Below are 24,878 nucleotides of genomic sequence, written 5' to 3'. Positions count from 1 at the left end.
AAAATGGATGTTCCAACTCCTCGAAGCTTGTTTCAACCCATAAATGGATTGCTTTAGTTTGTATACTTTAGAACCATCTTAGGATTCAAAACCCCTAGGTTGTTCCATGAAAATATTTTCTTCAATATATCCATTGAGAAAAGCTATTTTAACATCCATTTACCAAATCTCATAATCATAGTATGCAGCTATAGCTAATAGAATCCTAATTGATTTAAGCATGGCAACAGGCAAGAAAATCTCCTCATAGTTGATTCCTTGCCTTTGGCGAAACCCTTTTGCTCCTAGCCTTGCTTTATAGGTCTCTACCTTTCCATTAGAACCAATTTTCTTCTTGAAAACCCATTTATTCCCTATAGGTACAATCCCTTCAGGTGGGTCAACAAGATCCCAAACTTGATTCTTATACATGGAATCAATTTTGGATTTCATAGCATCAATCCATTTTGAAGAGTTTATATCTGATATAGCTTCTTCATAGGTAAGTGGATCATCTCCATGATCTACTTCTTCATGAGTAAACAACATTTGTTCTTTTTCATGAAGAAAATCATATCTCACTGATGGGTGAGCTATCCTGGTTGATCTGCGAGAAATTACTGTAGATGTCTCATCAATAGGTGTAGGTTGACTAGACGGATCTATATCCATTTGATCAGTTGGTTGGTCAGAATTCTCCAATTCTAACTCTATTTTCCTTCCTTTGCCTCCTTCTTGAACAAACTATTGTTCAAGAAATGTGGCATCTCTACTTACCACAACCTTTTGTGATGTAGGAAAATAAAAATAATATCCAAAACTCTCTTTTGGATATCCAACAAATCGATATTTTTCTGATCTGGTTTCTAATTTATCAGTATTCAGCTTTTTGATATAAGCTGGACAACCCCAAATCTTAACATGCTTAAGACTTGGTTTTCTTCTATGCCATATCTCATAAGGTGTGGAAGAAACTGATTTTGATGGAATCCTATTCAGAATATGCAAAGCTGATTCTAATGCAAATCCCCAAAAAGAGATTGGCATATTATTATAGCTCATCATAGTACGTACTATATCTAATAGGGTACGATTTCTCCTTTCAGATACACCATTCAGCTATGGCATTCCTGGAGGAGTCAGCTGGGAAACAATGCCATGCTCTTTCAAGTATTCATCAAATTCAGTACTCAAGTATTCACCCCCACGATATGATCGAAGAGCTTTAATACTTTTTCCTGTTTGATTTTCTACTTCAGATTTAAATTCTTTAAACTTTTCAAAAGATTCATGTTTGTATTTCATCAAATACAAATACCCAAACCTTGATTTATCATCAGTAAAGGTAATAAAGTAATGAAAACCACCTCTAGCCATTTTCTTAAATGGACCACATACATCACTATGTATTAGCTCCAAAATATTTTCAGCTCTTAGTCCTTGTCTAACAAAAGGTGATTTAGTTATTTTACCCTGAAGGCAGGATTTACAAGCTGGAGTAGGTTCAGAACCCAATGAGGATAAAATCCCCATTTTCTCCAATTTTGCAATCCTATCTTTTGCAACATGACCTAATCTTAAGTGCCAAATATATTTTGAACTTGAGTTTATTTTCACCATGGCATTGCATTTATTTAGATTGCTTGTATTCATTTTGTGTTTATCATTATTATCCAAATAATAAAGACCATCATGCATATAACCCGAGCTAACATATTTATTTCTAAAATAAATATTGCAAACATTATCTATGAACTAAAATTCATAGTCATTTCTTGTCAAATTAGATATAGAAATGATGTTCTTAAAAGCATCAGGTACATATAAAATATTATTCAAACACAAAACATGTCCAGACATGTAAAAAGATTTAGATCCAATGGGTAAAGCTTCAACAGTTGAGCCATCACCAATCCGGAGTCTAACATCTCGAGAACGCAAGCTGCTACTGTTTGCTAGTTCCTACATATCATAAGAAATGTGAGAACTAGCACCAGTATCTAAAATCCAAGCTGTAGATGAACTATGAGCATCATCAGCATCTAAATAACAAGATATAGACATACCTTCTAAAGGTGTATCCTTCTTGTCCTTTAGAGAAGCAAGATACTCTGGGCAATTCCTTTTCCAGTGCCCATCCTTCTGGCAGTGGAAACACTTTCCTTTGCCTCCATCAGCTTTGGTCTTCCCTTTCTGTTTAGCTATCTTCTTGGAAGGACCAGGAGTTTGAGGTTTCTTTTTCTTATTGCCCTTCTTCTTGTTGGACTTTTCAGCAGAAGAAGATGCAATTAAAGCTACCTCTTTTCCTTTATTGCCTGACATATTCTTTTGGGCAATAACCAGCATGTTAAGTAAACCAGCCAAGGTGTATTTCTGCTTAGTCATATGAAAATTTGTTACAAAATTCCCAAATGACTCAGGTAGGGACTGAAGGATCAAATCCATCTGTAGTTGGAAATCCATGTGAAAGTCAAGATATTCTAGCTGCTCAATAAGCAGAATCATCTTGTGGACATGATCCCCAACATTCTGTCCCTCAGATATCCTCATACGGAATAACTGTCTAGATATCTCATACCTAGCATTCCTGCTGTGCTCACCATACAACTCTTGTAGGTGAAGGAGGATCTCACTCGCACTCTACATGTTCTCATGTTGCTTTTGTAACTCATTACTCATGGAAGCAAGCATGTAACACTTAGCTCTCATATCATGCTCCTTCCACTTGTCCAAAGTTTCATGTTCCTCTTGAGTGGGCTCTGGAGGTAAGGGACCAGGACCCTTTGAGTCTAAAACATATCCAATACGTTCTAAGTTCAGGATAAGTTTTAAATTTCTTAGCCAATAAGAAAGATTAGGTCTTGTCAACCTATTGTGATCAAGTATGCTCGCAAGGATATTAGATGGTGGTGGTTGTTGTGTGCTCATTATTATTAGAAGAATAATTGTAGAAAATAACTAGATTAATTAGTAAATGTATCATGTAATTAACCAAAATGATTATGGTCTTTTAATCAAATTGGTCCTCCCACTAACTTAGCAAATCCTACACTTCCAAAATAGGAAACGGAAATCCTAGTTGGATGGATTTCTAGTAGGTGATTGAATTCTTATAGTCTTATTGATCATCCTCAGGCACATCCATTATTGGAATTACAATAAACTGTAAGTGAGCAACTCCTTGCCCATCACATCTCATGTGAGGTTCAATCATTTACCTAGTCCTTAATGCTCAAAATCTCAAGCACATCCATTATTGACTTGTCTTGCATTAGTTAAGTTGATCTCATTGAGCTAGTAAATATGCAAATAATTTTAATATCCTCAGGCACATCCATTATTGGCCACCAAACCATTTACATATTTACAACATCTCATACTTAACAATTATTCTTAAAAAAATTTCTTAAATTAATTACATCATATGCAAGTATTTAAAAATTTCTTAAAATAATTGCCTCAATGAAGGGCCCATGATATAATTACCTTAATTATACCATTTCCAACTTAATCATTTGTTTGGAAGATTTAGTGGTCGGCTTAATTACTATTATGGTATCACTTTGCACATTATCCAATTAGCATGCATATATCATATACTTGCATACATTCCCATACATATCATGCATATATGGATAAACATATAAAATGGAATTATCATGGACTTTCTAAGAGATTCAATTCTGAGCCACCAAGAATTAAATCAGGGTATTCCTAGATGCATTTCATTCATTCATATTACAAGAGTTGCTGAAGGAGTACATAATTAACACTTGATCTTGAATTCCTCCCACTGGTCCCATCAATGCTCTTGACCTCCTTGATCTTCTTGCAATCTAATTACATTGTAATCCTTGGCATACCAAGGCAAATTTATAAGAACATGGACTTTAAAGTCCTCAAATAAATGAAATTACAATCTAAAATTATTACAACACTTATAATACATGCCATCAAAATAAATTAATTAATTTACAACCCAAAGAAAAATAAAAGAAATAAATCCAATCACATTGGTCTTTTATGAAGGAGCGGAAGCATGAAAAACATAAGTTTAAATCACTGAATTCAAAATTTTTCTTCTAAGGTGTCATGCATCATGCAAGATTCATTGTTTATCTATTTGATTTCAATGTTAAACAGCATATTAAAACTCTTTTAATATATTTTTGGATCTACATTTTCTATTTAAGATTTTAGAATTAACAGATTAATTCATTAGAACCCTATATTAGATTAAGAATAAGTGCACTAACCTTTTGATGCACTGCAGTTGTGTTTGGCACCTTTGGGATGCGCCTAGGACACTAGATGTTGTTCCTCTAGCTTGTCCACACCAAGATCACTAATGGCAGCCCCTTGGATAGCTTCTCAAGCCTTTCCAATCAATTAGAAATTCAGGTTTTGCCTTTAGAGAGATTACAGATGTATACAGGACACTAGAAACGATTTCTAGCAATTTTAATTCAAGAGAATGTTGGCAATTCTCTTTGAATTGATGAGAGATGAAAAAGAAGAGACAAAGAGCACTCCAAGGGTGGTGGCACCTATGAAGAACAGCAGCTTATGTTTTTACTCTTTCATAACAACACATTATATAGCTAGGTTACCACTTAAAACCCTTGCCACATGTCACCTTATGATTGGCTTTTAGTTTAATTAACCCAATCACATTGTGCCAAGTGTCAAACTTAGATTTAATCTTGACTTTGATCATCTCACATGATTAAAAGACAATTGGCAAGCTTATGTGTAGCGCCATGTGTCACCATCTCATGGTGCTATATGTCGCCCTGCGAAATGACTAAAATACCCTATTTTGAGTTCTCAATCTAAAATAATTATTTCTCTTCTTCTAATCAATTTATATCAAATATAAATTAATTAATTAATCTCTATTAATTAATTTCTCATAATTAAATTCATATTTAAATACTTTAAATATAAATTTAACTTATACTATACATCCAATAACCTAGATTTGGTTTCAAGTCATGCTAGGGACTTTACAATCTAATTGCAAACCAAACATATTTAATTAATCAATTAAACTCTTTAACTAATTAATTAAATCACATTTAACTTAGTGATTACTTGTGTATATGTGTGACTTACTAGGCTCATCACTAATTGGCAATGAGATATGATATCAATTTTTAATATCACCAGAACTCTTTTTTACCATAAATGATTTCTCTAAATCATTTAAGGCACCTCATAGACTATGGTTAACACCTAGAATAGCATGCCATAGCCACCCAACTAGTAATAAGATTTACCTTAAATGAACCTATAATCATATGTTACCATGCACTAGAATCTCTGTTACAAAATCCCAATTCGAGCTGGAGTCATGGTTTATGTTAAACCCCATTTGCTATGAATATTATGTTCTCTTTTAATTCCAGTTCTTGATTAAAAAGATTTTCTCATTAGAAACTCTTTTATGAATAAATCTATCTGTCCTGGCCAGGAACTTGAAACATCAAGAACAATTAAATGAATATAGGATTTTATCCCTATTTACTTAGGGTAATAGATTCCATCTTGATCAACACCTACCTCCATATATAACTAGTAAGAGCCAACACATGCCCATATACCCATACACAATACAAGTATGAAAGCAGTATCAATCTCAAACTACCTATATACAAGATAACTGTGTCATCTCAGGTCTAAAGATTATATGCACTGATATGCATTATGACAATGCATTGACAAGAGTAAACTCCATGTGCTTGTCATAAATGTCACTGGTTCGACCTACTTATCAGGCATAAGTGCCTATCATGTTTGTTATATGGCATGAGACTCACCATTCCATCTTATTTATATCTCATATAAATATATTGGGAACAAACATGATTACAATCTTTCTGGATAAGTCATGTCCTTATTGTGAAGTATTCTCGATTGTGAATCAATTTATGATACTTTGTGCTAGAAATAATGTCACTCATATTCTTAACAACTTAAGAATAAAATTTCTAACAAAATATCAATGGACCTTTTCTATTACACACAAATATATTATGTAAACAGAAAAATGAAAATGCCTTTTATTAATAAAACATGTATAAGATATATACTAAATGATATGCTCTAGGGCATACTACTAAAATTTTATTGTCCATAATCATCCATCAAGCATATTAAAATTTAACAACTAAATAAAATATACATCCTCAGAAATTAAATTGAATATCTCATATTTAACAAAAAAATTCAGATTTGAATCTTATTCAACCAAAATTTAAAAATTCAGATTTGAATCTCATTCAAACAAATTTAAAAATTCAGATTTGAATCTTATTCAAACAAATTTAAAAATTTAGATTTGAATCTCATTCAACCAAATTTAAAAATTTAGATTTGAATCTCATTCAAACAAATTAAATTTAGAAACTCTTTTCAAATTTAATACCTTAGAAATAATTTTTAAAATTTAATTGTGTGATTATAATTCCTAATTAAATAATTTAATTAGTTATGGACCTTAAAAATATACAACAATTGTACATTTGAAGTCCAATACCAGGCGCACCATGGAGGTGCTCAAACCATGCACACCATATGAGCATAAAAACATGCCGCCACCTCTTGATTGAATGCAACCAGCAATGAATCATTCAAAATTTGGTCAAATCACACAATTAAATCTCATATTAAACAATCTAAATGGCAAATATAGTGGCTCTGATACCAATTGAAGGAGCGGAAGCATATAAATTATTAGATTAGAGCATTAAATTTCAAAAATTTCTTTTAGGGTTTCATGTATCATGCCACATCCATTATTTGCCTAATTAATTTGAATGCTCAATTCCATATTAAAACACTTTTAATATGTATTATGATCTATATTTGCCATTTAAGATTTTTGAATTAACAAATTAATTCAATTGAACCCTAGTTTGAAAGAAGAAAATGTGCACTAACCTTATGATGCACTATTGATGTAATTGGCACCTTTAGGAAGCACTTAGGATCCTAAATGTTGTCCCTCTAGCTTGTCCACACTAAGATCACCAATGGGCAGCCCCTAAATCAGCTTCTCAAGCCTTGCCAACCAATTATAATTTAGATTTTTTCTTTTAGAGAGGTTGTAGATGTGTATAGGACACTAGAAATAATTTCTAGCACTTTTAATTCAAAGGAATTTGGGCAATTCTCTTTGAATTGATGAGAAAAGAAGAAGAGGAGAGGGAGAGCTCAAGGTAGTGGCACCTTTGAGACAAAGAAGAGTGTGTTTTATTTTTCTTTCTTTTTCCTTTTATAATTAGGTCATCACTTAAAGCCCTTGCCACATGTCATTACCATATTGCATCTTAATTTTAATTGACTTAATCACATTAAGCAAAGTGTCAAAGCTAGATTTACTCTTGACCTTGATCATCTTACATGATTGGAAGACAAATGGCAAGCTTATATGGTGCCATGTGTCACCATCTCATGGTGCCACATGTCACCCTGTGAAATGACCAAATTACCCTTATGTTTTAATTTTGAGTTCTCAACCCAAAATCATTATTTCTCCTCTTCTAATCAATTTATATCAAATATAAATTAATTAATTAATATATATTAATTAATTTCTCATAATTAAACTCATATTTAAACACTTTAAATATAAATTTAACTTGTACTATACATCCAATAACCTAGATTTGGTTTCAAGCCATGCTAGGGACCTTGCAATCTTATTGCAAATAAATCTATTTAATTAATCAATTAAACTCTTTAATTAATTAATTGAATCACATTTAACTTGGTGATTAACTTGTGTATATGTGTGACTCACTAGGCTCATCACTAATTAGCAATGAGATATGATATTAACTCTTAATATCATCAGAACTTTTTCTTACCATAAACGATTTTTCTAAATCATTTTAGGCACCTCATAGACCATAGTTAACACCTAGCATAGCATGCCATGGCCAACCAATTAGTAATAAGGAATACCTTTAAATGAACCTTTAATCATATATTACCATGCACTAGAATCTGTCTGTTACAAAATCCCAATTTGAGCTGGAGTTATGGTTTATGTCAAACCCCATTTGCTATGAATATTATGTTCTCTTTTAATTCTAGTTCTTAATTAATTAGATTTTCTTATCAGAAACTCTTTTCTGACTAAATCTGTCTGTCATGGCTAGGAACTTGAAACATCAAGAACAATTAAATGAACATAGGATTTTATCCCTATTTACTTAGGGTAACAGATTCTATCTTGATCAACACCTACATCCATATATAACTAGTAGGAGCCAACACATGCCCATATACCCATACACAGTACAAGTATGAAAGTAGTATCAAACTCGAACCACCTATATACAAGATAACTATGTTATCTCAGGTCTAAAGATTATACGCATTGATATGATATATGACAATGCATTGATAAGAGTAAACTCCATGTGCTTGTCATATGCGTCACTGATTCGGCCTACTTATCATGTATAAATGCCTATCATGTTTATTATTTGGCATGAGACTCACAATTTCATCTTATTTATATCTCACATAAATACCTTGGGAACAAACATGAATATAATCTTTTTGAATAAGTCATGACCTTATTGTGAAGTATCCTCGATTGTGAACCAATTTATGATATTTTATGCTAGAAATACTGTCACTCATATTCTTAACAACTTAAGAATAGAATTTCTAACAAAATATCAATGGACCTTTTCTATTACACATAAATACATTATGTAAACGGAAAAGTAAAATTGACTTTTATTAATAAAATATGTATTAGATACATACTAAATGATACGCTTTAGGGCATACTACTAACAAATTGTACTCTAATCTCTGAGAGCTTTCTAAAGATACCAAGAATATAAATTTTTATCGAGCGGTTTGTCCGAATTAAGCCTAGAAATTTTTAGCTCATTTTGACCTTTGGGCTAGATTTCTCTCAAACCGGAAACCCCACAGAAATTCTAAGACCACCGACACGCTCTAAATGATACGCTTTAGGGCATACTACTAACAAATTGTACTCTAATCTCTGAGAGCTTTCTAAAGATACCAAGAATATAAATTTTTATTGAGCGGTTTGTCCGAATTAAGCCTAGAAATTTTTAGCTCATTTTGACCTTTGGGCTAGATTTCTCTCAAACCGGAAACCCCACAGAAATTCTGAGACCACCGGCACGCTCTACTCGGTGAGAGCTTCGCAACAATATAAATTTTAAATTTTTTCGATACCAAAATTCTGATGGGTTCCATGAACTTTGTAGTTTTTTTTTAGCTTTTATTAAGCTTTTTTAATTAAATAAAAATTATATTTTAACTCTTGGTATTGTGGCTTCGTGTAGGTATTCTCATTTTGCGAAAATTTCATTGGCAATCCGTACTGTATTTTTGAGTCGAACAGACGAGCTGTTGGAGCTGCCTCAGAAGTATGTCAATATTACAGTCCTCGCCACCATTTTCAGACGCCCCGGACATGTTCCAACCATTAGAATTGGCATAAGTAAACCCAAACTCTAAATTGCTTTATTTACCTAATGCTAGGTTTAGAATAAAATTCATAAAACATTCGTGGTAGTTAGAAAATTCTAACTCCTTTTGTAATAGTGTTATAGTGTTGTTGTGGATCATGGTGCATAATTTTAGAGCTAGTTTGGATAATTTTTATAGAATGTTAGTTTCTAAGGATTATAGCTGAATTATCTGAATGCCTAAGTCTGGTCTAGTTTACTAGGCTCAGGAGGAGCCATGTGATGTTGATAGGCTTGAGGCTTGTGGTCTTAGAAGTATTGCTTGAATTACTTTGTAGGTTGGGTAAGTCCTAGATGCAGGGAAAACTTTGTCAAATTTTCGGCATAAATTAGGGTGTCTTTACCTCTTTAAATTTTTTATTAGAGTTAGTACTAATAAATTCATAATATAATTATTTAGGTGATCACAGTTAGCCATCTTCTTCCACCCAGCTATCACAGTAGTCCCTAGTTGATCTGTAAGTAGATATTGATTTTATTTATAATTTCAATATTATTATATATTCAAAGTATGCTCATGTATTCACTTACAAATATATTTTTTTAGTTAAATACTAGGCATGCTTTGCATTGCATTTTTATGAAAAGGTGTCTACCTAGAGTTGTCACATGCGGAGTATAAGATCCTGTTTTGTTTTTTCTGTAATTCCTTGCTTCTAGTTTCAGCATTTCCCTCAGGAGTATTTCTTGGTGTGTGTCCAATGTATCAGTTCTCATGGGACTATAAGTGATATGATTGGAGTTAGTAGATGTGTCGATATCTGCCATAATGAGAAGTATCCCAAGAGAGGATGTGATTAGTCAATATAAGGCCATGTGGTATGTCTAATTAATGTAAGGCATGAATACATAGAATGAGTCATGATAGTGTAGTTACCCTAAGTGAGGGTGTGGGTACCACTGTGAACTACCTAGTTAGGGCAAGTTTATGTTATTAATTGAGTGTTCTATCAGGATAGTTTTCCATATGGTTTTATGGAGGTGCAAGGCTTTAGAGATGATAGTTTGTTGGGACGTACCACAGCAACCTATGTGGTGCTCTCGTTGTTTGTGTTGTAAGCTATAGATTATAATACAAACATGAGATTATTATGTAGAGTTGTGTACATCCCCATGGTGTTTTATGATAAGGTTTTGTAAACAGCTTCATTTTAGGTATAGTTGCACCATAACAGAATTTTGTTATTGTAGAAGAGTCGGGAAACTCCTAGTTATGGTTTAAACGCTTAGGGTAGAGTATCAGATGTTGCTTTTAGGTAATAACTAGAGTCAATGACTTAGTTATCGTAACTTGAGCACAACGTTATAACTTGAGTTACCACGAGATTAAAAGTTTTAGTATGGTTATGGTATAATGGACCATCTAGTTTCTTGTATGGGATCTTGGATAGTTTTGGTACTATGATAGATGTTTTGCCTAAAGTTTAATGAGGTAGCATCTCCTTGGTGTGCTAGCGAGGTGTAAAGTATGACTATGCTCCCTAAAGGAGACCGAAGGCTATAAATAATGTTCATAGCCTATGAAATAACATTTTAGAAAAGTTTACAGTATGATAAGAGAGCAAATAGCCTGACATGGCTGTGGCAAGGTGATAGATACAGTACTTCCCTTACAGCCAGTTTTGATATAGGGTATGGTCTTGTCTTTTTTGGACAGACAAAAGATTACAACTAGTGTTGGTAACCTATAGAATGACATCCTAGTTAGGACTGTAAGCTGTGATAGAGAGTTATTGATTTAGGTCCCTAAAGAGGGCACAAATCCCATTATAGGAATCATAAGTGATAAGATCATGATGTATGTAAAGCTTTTGAGTTAATGATGGGTTTAGGTACCTAGTACCTTAAGTTTGGCTATTTGAGTTGAAATGAAAAAACAAAAACCCTTTAGATCTCTACCTTGAGGTAGTAAAGGGTAATCTATAGTTTAAGGGACATGAATAAAGATTACACAATGAATGTATGACTGCAATTCCCTGAGTTTCTTTTCAACTTCTTATTGCCCAAAACAAGAGTATACTCTAAACAAAATAATGTTAAGGGTAGTAAGCTAGTGGAGATAAATCACAAAATGCTAGTACATAGAGGAAGTGCAGAAATGAAATTTAGAACGGTTGGTTGTAGGTGCAGTATAACCCGAATGCTAGTGGAAGTATTAGGCAGAGTGGTCAAAAGATAAAGTTTGAGTAGTACAGAGGTATGATGACCTGGTAGAGACTATAAAAGATACAGTTAGCTAGTATAGCTGTTAGGTCATGAAAAGAATAGAGCTAGGGATAGAATAGTCAAAGTTTTATTTTGGGTAAGATGAAAGAAATAAATGAAAGGACAGCCTGAAGGGCATAGAATAGAAAGAACGAAGTTAAGATATAAAGTAGGCTAGGTGTTGTTCTTAACAAGGTAAATGATAAGGATGGAGAACTCAGAATGGGACCACATTAGCGAGAATAGTGATGGAGGTATGGAACCTAGCAGTGTGAGACTCATAGCATGACGTAGTTGGGGTAGTGTTGGGGGCCAGAATGTGGAGCTTGAAGTTATAGGACTGGATCAGCCTCTACTTGCTCCCTATTCCTAAGGTGAAGTTGATAGCATTGGGGCAAGATTTCTTTAACCAATTAACAGTATTGAGAAGATTAGGTGAAGAATATAACAATAATGAGCAAAAGTTAGAAGGTGCGTAACAGTATTATGAACTGTCTTATCAGGTAGAGAAAAAAAGTTAGTAAGTAGTAAGTTGAATAAAAGTCAATCTAATGTATCAAATAGGCATGATGAGAGAAGAGAATGATAGATAATAACACATAGGCTTTAGGTTAGACTTTTAAGATAGTGAGAAGGTAGTTAGAGATTCATTATGAATGTTAGGCGAATGTCTTTAATGTGGCCAATAGAATCACTTTACAGTAAAGCAGTAATGATAGAACAGTAAAAAGGGGTAGAATGGGAAGAGAAAGGTATAAGTGGTTATAAGTCACTGGTAAGTATGAGGATCAGAGTAATGATAGTAGGTATGATTAAAGTTATTCTGGAGAATCAGTTAATAAGAGGTATCTTCCAAAATACAGCAGAAGGTAAGAGATAAGATAAAGATAGTATGTCAGGTTAGACAGTGGTGCAAAAGAGGGTTGGTGTGGTTAATATCTTATAGGTGAGCAAAAATAATTGCAAAGAGATGATGAAATTTGAAGAGGAAGACCAAGAGACACAGGTTAAACATTATAGGAAGAGATTTCTTCTTCTCTTTAAGTTTAGCTTGTGCTTTGGGCTCTAAAAGGCTATATAAGAAAGGGAGACTGTGTTGAGGTAATCCAATTAATTAAGAATTTAGTAGGCGCCAGTTCATACATAATCTCCCGAGAAGGGAATGACGATGACTGCATACTTAAGGTCAAGGATGAAAGGATAATTAAAGTAGTGATAGGAGTTAGATCAAGTTAGTTACCAAGGATTGCAACCCTTCTAAACTATAAGCTAGATGGGGTGCTACATGCGAATAAGATTTGATGGATGCAACTTTATTGATGGGTAAATTTGAGGCTGAAGTTTGAAAAGCTGTGGGTAGTAGATGTGGTTATATCAAGGACAGTGAACATGTGAAATATCTTTTTTGGGATTGTAGTACAACACACATTTTCCACTGCCATGTTAGTTTTGATAGAACTTATAGGCTAAAGAGCCCCTAACTAACAATGATAAGCAATTTTGTAACGTCCCAGCCCACTGGCTAGTATTGTCCGCTTTTGCCCAGCCCACACTAGGCCTTACGGATTTGTCCCTTGGGCTTTTACACCTAAAAGGGCGCTAACCAGTATTCTAAGACCACCCAATTTAAGTCCAAGATCTCTCCCGTACTTTGCAGTGTGGGATTTGCCTAAGGGTCCCTTAGGCAAATCCCATATCTGCAAAGTATGGGAGAGATCCTAAACTTAAATTAGGTGGTCTTGGAATACTGGTTAGCGCGCTTTTGGGTGTAAAAGCCCAAGGGACAAATCCGTGAGGCCTAGTATGGGCTGAGCCAAAGCGAACAATACTAACCAGTGGGCCGGCACGTTACAATTGGTATCAGAGCACTCCGCGTGGCTTCTTGAGTGATGGTGGGGCAAACTTCAGCGAGGACGCTGAGTCCCAAAAGGGGGGAAGAAAGGTCCCTTAGGCAAATCTCACATCAACAAAGTACGGGAGAGATCCTGGACTTAAATTAAGTGGTTTTGGAACATTGGTTAGCGCACTTTTGTGTATAAAAGCCCAAGAGACAAATCTGTGAGGCCTAGTATGGGCTTGGCCAAAGCAAACAATACTAGCCAGTGGGTCAGGACGTTACAAATTTCATATAAAGGGTAGTAGGGAATGATAATATTTTAATGGTCAACTTGGGGAAGGAGGAATGACAGGAACCTTCCATGGTGAATTGCATGTGTTGTAGAGTTTGAGTAGTAGGTCGACATTGTAGTGTTATACAACATGAAGGATGTGTGAGTAGGAACAAATCACAGCTTTAAAATTCTGGAAGTAGTGAAGCTAGCAATCATGTTAGACTAAAAAATAAATAAAGGCTCAAATTTGATGATGGGATGGACATCTTCTGTCACACCTTACCCCTCCGTAAGGCATAACATGATCCCGTAGAATACTTAATGAACTACCGAACTTCACCTACCGATAACTCATTAAGTACCCTACAAGGGATTTTAAAACAATTTTCTTACATTTTGGAAGTGGTGAGCATTTTAGTGAGAATTAAAAACCATTTATTCAAAGCTTAAGGACTAGTAAAAAAATTTTGTCCATTTAATTTTTGCCGCAAATTTTATAAAAATTTTGACAGAGTTCCCTCTGTATTTTGAGAAACCAGTTCTTCAAAGACCTGTAAAAAGCACTTCCAAAAGTTTTCCACAACTCCCAATCTCCAATAAAACTCAAATCAACCCAATTCAAATCACTTCAAAGCAATTTCCACAATTTAATCAAATTTGGTCATCACAAAATTTTTAATACTTCATTAGCAGGGCATAAAGCAGAAAATTCATATTTACAAATATTAAATTTACAGAAGCAAACCCAAAATAATATTATTACAATTTATTTACAACTGCTCAACTTTCATTGATACATACAACATTCCTATATTTACATCAAAATTATCTACAAGGGTATAAAATAATACCCGTACAACAGACTGGTGTAGTTTTCCAGTTAGTAGCAGCTCACTCTGCTGCCTTCTCCTTGCTCTTATCTGCGACAGCAAAATAAGCTATCGCTGAGTATAAAATACTCAGTGGTGCACAATAAAAAAAATTAAAATGCTGTAAATAAATCATTCATTGCCAAACATACTTTAAACAGTTCTCAATCATATTTCACAAGTATCAAAGTTCATAATAACACCATTTTGTCAAATAATCTATTATACACAGTTTAGTCAAACAATTTCATAACACAGTGTTGCCAAAGTCATACACAACTTAAGACATGACGCAAAATTTCAGATCAATGCCGTGTTGTACACCACGACAAAGCAATCTACAACCCCATTAATCGAAATCAATGAGGGAGGTGGCTAGCTAGCTAATGAGTACTCATCCGATCTACAACCTCAACTGGCAAGCCAGAGAGGGAGGAAAATAAACGATCTCAACCCCATAAATGGAGGAGGAATAATAAGTAACTGTCATGCTAAGTGTGAATCAAAAATTCGTTTCAAACATTTCATTCAAATATTGCATACAAAAATCAAATCAATTTCCAAAGTTACAATTTGATCACAAGGTGGCAACACAAAAGTTCATAAATTCATAATGCGTAATAAATCAATTTTTCAAGGATAAAATGCTTAAATAGGGTTTATTGTGCACAAACCTCAAGCGAGTCGTCCCTTAGCCTCGACTCGTTTCCTCGGGTTCCTTCCCAATATCCTTTTCAACTGAAACACAAAATTTTACAATGTTTCAGTACTAGAACTTAACATAAATCCCAAAATAAATTTTAACTTCGCATTTACCTATTTCTAACGTGTTAAATTCGACATTCTCGAAATTTTGTGTTTCGGGTTACTATTCACTGCACTATTTAAGTTAAATAGTTGACTTTCTAAGGCTTAATAGGTATGGGAACTCCAACTTCACCCACATACCATATTTTGGTCATTAAACTTATTGGTTTTGGTCACTTTTTCAAAGCATAGGTCATTTTGGCAAAATTGCCAATTTTCGGTTTTAGTGCTTCGAAGTTGCACTGTTCCATTGGTCAATCTACTGTTGGAATTTGACAAAACTTCCTTCATAGAAAATGTTCCTTATTGTCTTAAGTGTATTCTCATTTTTGGATCACCTCAATCGGAGTTTTGTATCTCAAGTTATGGCCAAAATAAGATTACTGTTCACGTGCACTGTTAATACTGATATTTTGGGTTCTGGCAGATTTTGATCCAACTTTGGTAAGTAATTTGATTAAGTTAAGTTCATAATTTGGTCTAACTTTCTTCATATGAAATGTTCTACTATTTCTTAGGTTTCCGTCGGTTCAAGAATCGCCTAAATCCGAATTTCCTAGAGAGAGTTATAGCCATCCAAACATTACTGCTCAATTGAAAATCTGCAGAGTTGCAGGTTTGGTAACTTAACTTTGCTCAATAATTTGAATGGGTTAATGGCATAATTTGGGGTGGTGTTCTTCATGAAAGTTTTAGATCTATGTCTCATCTAATTGCTGGTACAATTTCAGGTCAATTTGACCTATCTAGCTCGAATTATGACCAAATGAATAGTTACTGTTCATTTGGTCAGTTTGGTGCAGTGGCAGCCTGCTCTCATTTCACTTTGGTCAATTGTTTCACCAAGTTTTGGTCAGTTTTTGGCCATGGTTCCTTAATGAAAATTGTGCTATTTTATGTCTATTTTCATCCCCAATTGGTGGCATATCAATTAGACTTGTAAAATTTGAGTTTTGGTCCTTCAAAGTGGAGCAAGACCATTTACCTCTGAATTTAACTTAGTTTCCTATCATTCCCACACAAGTTATTTGGTCATAATTGACCATTATTTCACTTCACAATAGGTCCAACATGCCATTTATGCATTTCTCCAAATTTTGGTTCATAAACCCTAGTATTGGAAACCCTAACTCATCATTTTCATGCCTTTAACTACTTCTAATGGTTTAAATGTTAATCATTTAACTAAGTAAAGTTTCTAAACTCATTCAATTGCATCATATTCATGCAAACCATACTCCTCCCAAGCTGCCCGAAAATTCATTTTGTTCCTCCCCGTATTTTTATTTCATTTTAACACATTACAAACTAATTCAATAACTAATGATGCATTAAAAATGGAAGATAATAAGTTAACATGCTCACCTCTCTTTAATCCTCAAAACCCTATCTTTAGCTCCACTTTCTTCTTGTAATTCTCTTCTCAAATTGCAACTACAAGCTTTAAAGAAGTTCTTATGAGAGTTATTATGGTTGGGTAAGGAAAATTTAAGCTTAATGTAAGCTTAAAGAGAAAGTTTCCATGGGGGATTTATGGAGGAAGGTGGGGTGTCACTTTAGGAAGAAGAAGAGCTTTCTAATAAATTTATTTTTCTTTTCTTTCCTTTATACGTTTTTTGCTTATGGAAGACCACTAAATCCAAATTAATTAATTCAATTTATTAATTTAGTTATGACATCATGCATGATGTCATAACTTTTGACTTTTTCCATTTTCATCTCTTTTTTTTTTCTATTAGTTCTTTAATTTAATTCTCGATTCTGAAATTTTCTTTTCTCCGATTTTATTTGACAGTTAGGTCAGGAGTCAGCTCTCGGGGTCAATTGACCAAATTGCCCCTCGCCGATTCATTCCGGTTTGCAAATAATCCAATATTTCTTCCGACTCCCTAACCTAATTATTTGACTGGCTTAACAGTTCTTTTTCATGATTTTCTCTTTTCCACTGTGTTCATAAGGGTCCTAAGGACCGCAACGTCACTTTTTACGGTTCGAAATTTGAGTTTAAAACAACTTCGCAGTCGTTCCCAAGGAGGCCACTCATCGCTGTGACTCTCGGCTCGTTTAACCTCTTATGTTCTGTTTTTCTTATTTATACTTAACTAATTGGACATTACTAATTATTTGTGTTTATGGTTTCTCTGGTTGTCTTAAGTGTGGTTCTAATCCCCTTAATTGTCCGGACCGACACCGGTCACCGGAACAGTGAAATATACCAGGCTATACAAATAGGGGTGTTACATCTTCAAAGGAAGGGGCACAAGGGTGAAAAAGGAAAACTTATGGAAATGATAGGTTAGGAGAGCAGTGGAGCCTCATTCTAAGTGCTAATGTATTAAAAAGTACGTCAAATGGTAAGAAAATTTTAGGTTGAAGTCAAACAACTCTCATTTTAGAGGAATAGGAAATGATAAAGTCATGCTAACTAAGTTATTCTGGAATACATAGACTTTTGTCAGGTCAGAGAAGAGACCCAGTCCACTTTCCAATATTGATAGATAGCATATGGATGTTTGGCATTTGGATGAAGTTCTATGCAGCTAGTTACATAAGACAAGTAGGAGTTGGCACAAGGACCCTATGTCAAAAAGTAGAGTAGAAGCTCATAATATCACAGAACTAAAAAGTAAAGATGCTTTTATTACGGAGAAAAGTCTTGCTAACGCTTTAATGTCCAAATAGGATCAGTAATGATTTTCGATAAGGTGCATACAACGGTAGTTATTTTAGAAAGGCGTTTCATGAGGCATTATATGGCAAAAAGTGTAGATCCCCTCTGTGTTGGACAAAAGGTGGAGAGTCGAGAGTACATCACTTAGACCTGGTGCAGTATACTTCAAAGATGATTTCTTTGATCAGGAAACGTTTAAAGATAGCTTTCAGCAGGCAGAAGAGTTATGCAGATCCTAGGCTGAAGGATATAAAATTTGCAGTGGGTGATTATGCATTCTTAAAGGTCTCTCCTATGAAAGGGGTTATGAGATTTGAAAAGAAAGGCAAGTTGGCACCCCATTGCTGTCACACCTTACCCCTCCGTAAGGCATAACATGATCCCGTAGAATACTTAATGAACTACCGAACTTCACCTACCGATAACTCATTAAGTACCCTGCAAGGGATTTTAAAACAATTTTCTTACATTTTGGAAGTGGTGAGCATTTTAGTGAGAATTAAAAACCATTTATTCAAAGCTTAAGGACTAGTAAAAATTTTTGTCCATTTAAATTTTGCCGCAAATTTTATAAAAATTTTGACAGAGTTCCCTCTGTATTTTGAGAAACCAGTTCTTTAAAGACCTGTAAAAAGCACTTTCAAAATATTTCACAACTCCCAATCTCCAATAAAACTCAAATCAACCCAATTCAAATCACTTCAAGGCAATTTCCACAATTTAATCAAATTTGGTCATCACAAAATTTTTAATACTTCATTAACAAGGCATAAAGCAGAAAATTCATATTTACAAATATTAAATTTACAGAAGCAAACCCAAAATAATATTATTACAATTTATTTACAACTGCTCAATTTACATTGATACTTATGACATTACAGTATTTACATCAAAATAACCATAAGGGTATAAAACAATACCCGTACAAAAGGGATCAAGAAGTTCTTGTCAATCCCGCAGCTCACTCTGCTGCTTTCTCCTTGCTCTTATCTGCGACAGTAAATTAAACTATCGCTGAGTATAAACATACTCAGTGGTGCACAATAAAAATTTAAAATGCGATACATAAATCATTTATTGATGAAACATAATTTGAATACTTCACAATCACATTTCACAAATACCAAAGCTCATAACAACTCATTTTGTCAAATAATATATTAAACACAGTTTAGTCAAACAATTTCATAAACACAGTGTTGCCAAAATCATACACAGCTTAAGCCATGACACAAAATTTTCGATCAATGCCGTGTTGTACACCATGACAAAGCAATCTACAACCCCATTAATCGAAATCAATGAGGGAGGTGGCTAGCTAGTTAATGAGTACTCATCCGATCTACAACCTCAACTGGCAAACCAGAGAGGGAGGAAAATAAACGATCTCAACCCCATAAATGAAGGAGGAAATGTGATACTGTCATGCTAAGTGTGAATCCAAAATCAATTTAAAACGATTATTTTCAATAATTTATGAGAGATCCCAAACAATTTTCAAAGTCATTTTTGTATTCACAAAGTAGCAACACAATTCATAAATAACACAGCGATTTCATAAAGTATAGCAACTCAAATTTTCAATTGGAAAACAATTACATAAATTTATTGTGCACAAACCTGACTAGAGTCGCCTCTAGGCCTTGACTCAATCTCTCCGAGCTTCCAAGTCTTTTTCAGCTGAAACACACAATTTCATAGTGTTTCAGTACCATAACTTAACATAAGTCCAAAAATAAATTTAACTTCACTTTAACTAGCTCTATTGCGTTAAATTCGACGTTCTCAAAGTTTTTGTGTTTCGGGTTACTGTTCACTACACTATTCAAGTCAAATTATTGACTTTTTAAAGATTAATAGGTATGGGAACTCCAACTTCACCCACATACCACATTTTGGTCACCAAACTTGTTGGTTTTGGTCATTTTTTCAAAGCGTAGGTCATTTTGGCAAAATTGCCAATTTTCGGTTTTGGTGCTCCAAAGTTGCACTGTTCCATTGGTCGATCTACTGTTAGAATTTGATAAAACTTCCTTCATAGAAAATGTTCCTTATTGTCTTAAGTGTATTCTTATTTTTGGGATCACCTCAATCGGAGTTTTGTAGCTCAATTTATGGCCAAAATAAGTTTCTCGTTTACGCAATCGCTCATACTGGTATCTTGGGTTCTGGCAGATTTTGATCCAACTTTGGTCAGTAATTTGATCAAGTTAAGTTCATAATTTGGTCTAACTTTCTTCATATGAAATGTTCTACTATGTCTTAGGTTTCCATCGGTTCAAGAATTGCCTAAATCCGAGTTTCCTAGAGAGAGTTATAGCCATCCAAACATTACTGCTCACATGAATATCTGCAAAGTTACAGGTTTGGTAACTCAACTTTGCTCAATAATTTGAATGGGTTAATGGCATAATTTGGGGTGATGTTCTTCATGAAAGTTTTAGATCTATATCTCCTCTAACCCCTGGACAAATTTCAGGTCAATTTGACCTGTCTAACTCGAGTTATGACAAATGAACAGTTACTGTTTATTTGGTCAGTTTGGTGCAGTGGCAGCCTGCTCTCATTTCACTTTGGTCAATTGTTTCATCAAGTTTTAGTCAGTTTTTGGCCATGGTTCCTTAATGAAACTTGTGCTATTTTATGTCTATTTTCATCCCCAATCGGTGGCATATCAATTGGACTTGTAAAATTTGAGTTTTGGTCCTTCAAAGTGGGTTTGGTCATGCTGCCAGCAGCATGACAATTGGACCTACGAATTTGGTTTTCATTCCAACAATTCCCACACAACTTATTTGGTCATAATTGACCATTATTTCATTTCACAATAGGTCAAACATGCTATTTATGCATTTCTCCAAATTTTGGTTCATAAACCCTAGCATTGAAACCCTAATCTCACTAACTCTTGCATTTAACCATTTCAATGCCTTTAACTATCATCACTTAACTCATTAAGGTTCATATTCCTATCCAAGCCAATCAACTCATGCAAATTACACTCTTCACAATGCTGGCCGAAATTTCCTCTCTTCCTAAACGTGCAATATTTTTCAATTTCTCCATATAATCTCATTCATTTCTACCCTAAATCCATCATATATACTAAAAAGAGAAGTTGGATTAGCTTACCTTAAGTGAGCAGAATTTGTCTATCTAATTCTTCAACTTTGTTTGATTTATTTGCTCCCAATCTTCTTATCAAGGTTCAAATACAAGTTTTAGTTATGGGATGTAAAGATTTCATGAAGAGATTTAGGGTTTAAGGGAAGATTTAGATGGCTTCAATGGAGGTTTTAATCATGGTGAGGGAGAGGGAAATGGGAGGCGGCAACCAAAGAAAGGAAGAAGACTTTTTTTTGTTTTTTTTTTTTTCTTTTATTTTCTTTCATCTTTATCACTTAAAGAAGACCAAAAATCTAATTTAATAAATAATTTAATAAATTTGTTTGTGACATCATTAATGATGTCATCAACTTTGACTTTTCCATCTTTTCCTTTTTTTTTGTTTTTCTATTTATTTTTTTCTATTAGTTCTTTAATTTAATTCTCGATTCCGAAATTTTTTTTTCTCCGATTTTATTGGACAGTTAGGTCAGGAGTCAGCTCTCGGGGTCAATTGACCAAATTGCGGCTCGCTGGTTCGATCCGGTTTGCAAGTAATTCAATATTTCTTCGGCTCCACGACCTAATTATTTGACTGGCTTAACAGTTCTTTTTCGTGATTTTCTCTTTTCCACTGTGTTTATAAGGGTCCTAAGGACCGCAGCGTCACTTTTTACGGTTCGAAATTTGAGTTTAAAACGACTTCGCAGTTGTTCCCGATGAGGTCACTCATCGCTGTGACTCTCGGCTCGTTTAACTTCTTATGTTCTGTTTTTCTTATTTATAGTTAACTAATTAAACATTACTAATTATTTGTGTTTATGGCTTCTCAAATTTTCTTAAGTGTGGCCCTAGTCCCATTAATTGTCCGGACCGACACCGGTCACCGGAACAGTGAAATATACCAGGCTATGCAACGGGGGTGTTACAATTCTCCCCCCCTTAAATAAATTTCATCTCGAAATTTTTACCTGGTATCAATCTCTGAACAGCTGTGGGTATTGTCTCCTCATGTCCTCCTCTCGTTCCCAAGTAGCTTCTTGGCCCGAATGATGGTTCCACAGCACTTTTACCAATGGTATCTGCTTGTTCCGTAGCTGCTTCACCTCATAAGCCAGAATCTTTATGGGTTCTTCTTCATATGTGAGGTCTCGATTTACTTCAATTTCTTCTACTGGTAGTACATGAGATGGGTCTGATCGATACCTCCTCAACATCGACACATGGAAGACGTTATGTGTCTTCTCTAACTCTGGAGGTAGTGCCAAACGATAAGCCAAAGGACCCACTCTTTCCAATACCTCATATGGCCCGATAAAATGAGGACTTAGTTTCTCCTTCCTACCGAATCTCATAATCCTCTTCCAAGGAGAAACCTTGAGGAAAACTTTCTCACCCACAGCATACTCAATATCCCTTCTTTTCAAATCAGTATATGACTTCTGACGGTCTGATGCAGCTTTAAGTCGACCTCTGATCACCCTGATTTTCTCTTCAGTCTGTTGAACTATTTCAGGTCCAATCATTTTTCTTTCACCCACGTCATCCTAACACAATGGGGTTCTACATTTCCTGCCATACAAAGCTTCATATGGAGGCATCCCAATGCTTGATTGGTAGTTGTTGTTGTAAGCAAACTCAATCAAAGGCAAGTGTGTTTCCCAACTACCCTCAAACTCAATCACACAAGCCTGTAGCATGTCCTCCAAAATCTGAATTACCCTCTCAGACTGGCTATCTGTCTGTGGGTAGAATGCAGTACTGAAGTTCAATCTAGTTCCTAGGGCTCTCTGAAGACTACCCCAGAATCTAGAAGTGAACCTAGGATCTCTGTCTGATACGATGGATACTGGCACTCCATGCAGTCTCACAATCTCATCAATGTACAAGCTGGCCAATTTGTCCAAACTGTAGTCCATTCGAACTGGCAGAAAATGAGCAGACTTAGTCAGTCTATCAACAATGACCCACACTGCATCGTGACTCTTCTGTGTCCTCGGAAGTCCCATTACAAAATCCATATTTATCCTTTCCCATTTCCATTCTGGCACTGGTAGTGTATGTAACAACCCAGTGGGTACTTGATGCTCTGCCTTTACTCGCTGACAAGTTAGGCATTTGGACACAAACTCTGCCACATCTCTCTTCATACCCATTCACCAGTAATGCTCCTTTAGCCCTCTATACATTTTTATACCACCAGGGTGCATGGCAAAAGGAGACTAATGTGCTTCCTTCAAAATAATCTGCCTCAAATCAACATCATTAGGAACACACATTCTGCCCTGGTGTAGCAGTAAACCATCATCTCTTATTGAGAAGTCTGGTTTCTTGCCCTGTCTGACTTCTTCCAACAGCTTCTGATACCTTTCATCATTCTGAGCAGCCATTCTGATCTGATCAATCAACACTGGCTGTACATGCCATGCAACTGCTGCCTGCCCATCATCATTAATCTCTAAACTAGCATGTAATGATCTCAACTCATGTATCAAAGACAAAGGAGTAACTTGTAGACTTGCCATAGTCTTGCGACTTAGGGCGTCAGCTACAACATTAGCTTTCCCTGGCTGATAGTCTATCAGACAATCATAGTCTTTTATCAACTCTAACCATCTCCTCTGTCTCAAATTCAACTCTTTCTGGGTGCCCAAATACTTCAAACTCTTATGATCTGTGTAGATGTAACATTTCTCCCCATACAAATAATGTCTCCAGATCTTAAGAGCAAACACAATGGCTGCAAGCTCCAAATCATGTGTCGGATAATTCCTCTCATGCGGTTTTAGCTGGCGTGATGCATAGGCAATGACATTTCGATCTTGCATCAACACACAACCTAACCCGTTGTGAGAAGCATCGCTGTAAACTGTATATTCTTTACCCGGTGTGGGTAAAGTCGGATGGAGCCTCACAAACATCTTTTCAATTCATCAAAACTCTGTTGGCATTTATCCGTCCACTGGAATTTTACATCTTTTCTAAGCAGCTTGGTCAATGGAGATGCCAACATGGAGAATCCCTTCACAAATCTACGGTAGTATCCAGCTAAACCAAGAAAACTGCGAATCTCTGTGACATTTCTGGGTGGCCTCCAATTAAGGACAGCTTCAATCTTACTTAGATCTACCTTAATGCCCTCTTCTGATACTATATGCCCCAAGAAAGATATTTTCTTCAGCCAAAATTCACACTTCGACAATTTGGCATATAGCTGTTTCTCTCTCAAAGTCTGCAGATAATCCACGGATGTCTATCATGCTCTTCGCATCCTCGAATAGACCAATATATCATCTATGAATACCACAACAAATCGGTCGATGTATGGTCCAAGATAGTGTTCATCGATCCATAAAAGCAAATGAGCATTAGTTAACCCGAATGGCATAACCAAAAACTCATAATGGCCATAGCGGGTTCTGAAGGCAGTTTTAGAAATACTCTGCTCTTGTACTTTCAGCTGATAATAACCTGATCTCAGGTCAATTTTGGAGAACACAGCTGCACCCCTCAACTGATCAAACAAGTCATCAATGCGGGACAATGGATATCTATTCTTTATTGTCACCTTATTCAACTGCCGATAATCAATACACAAACG

At 35.1% G+C, this 24,878-nt stretch overlaps 1 long non-coding RNA gene across 1 annotated transcript; it reads right to left on the bottom strand.

The window, feature by feature from the left end:
* Positions 1-18,898: 18,898 nt before the first annotated feature.
* LOC131173977 (uncharacterized) lies at positions 18,899-19,854 on the bottom strand. The gene is made up of 2 exons (XR_009144326.1): positions 19,793-19,854; positions 18,899-19,162 (listed from the first exon to the last, which is right to left on the bottom strand). It is a non-coding gene; the product is annotated as an uncharacterized LOC131173977 (long non-coding RNA).
* Between the last annotated feature and the right edge of the window lie 5,024 nt (positions 19,855-24,878).

This window comes from Hevea brasiliensis, chromosome 15 (assembly GCF_030052815.1).
Source record: "Hevea brasiliensis isolate MT/VB/25A 57/8 chromosome 15, ASM3005281v1, whole genome shotgun sequence".
Taxonomy (NCBI): domain Eukaryota; kingdom Viridiplantae; phylum Streptophyta; class Magnoliopsida; order Malpighiales; family Euphorbiaceae; genus Hevea; species Hevea brasiliensis.
This window is presented reverse-complemented; position numbering and strand designations above follow the sequence as displayed.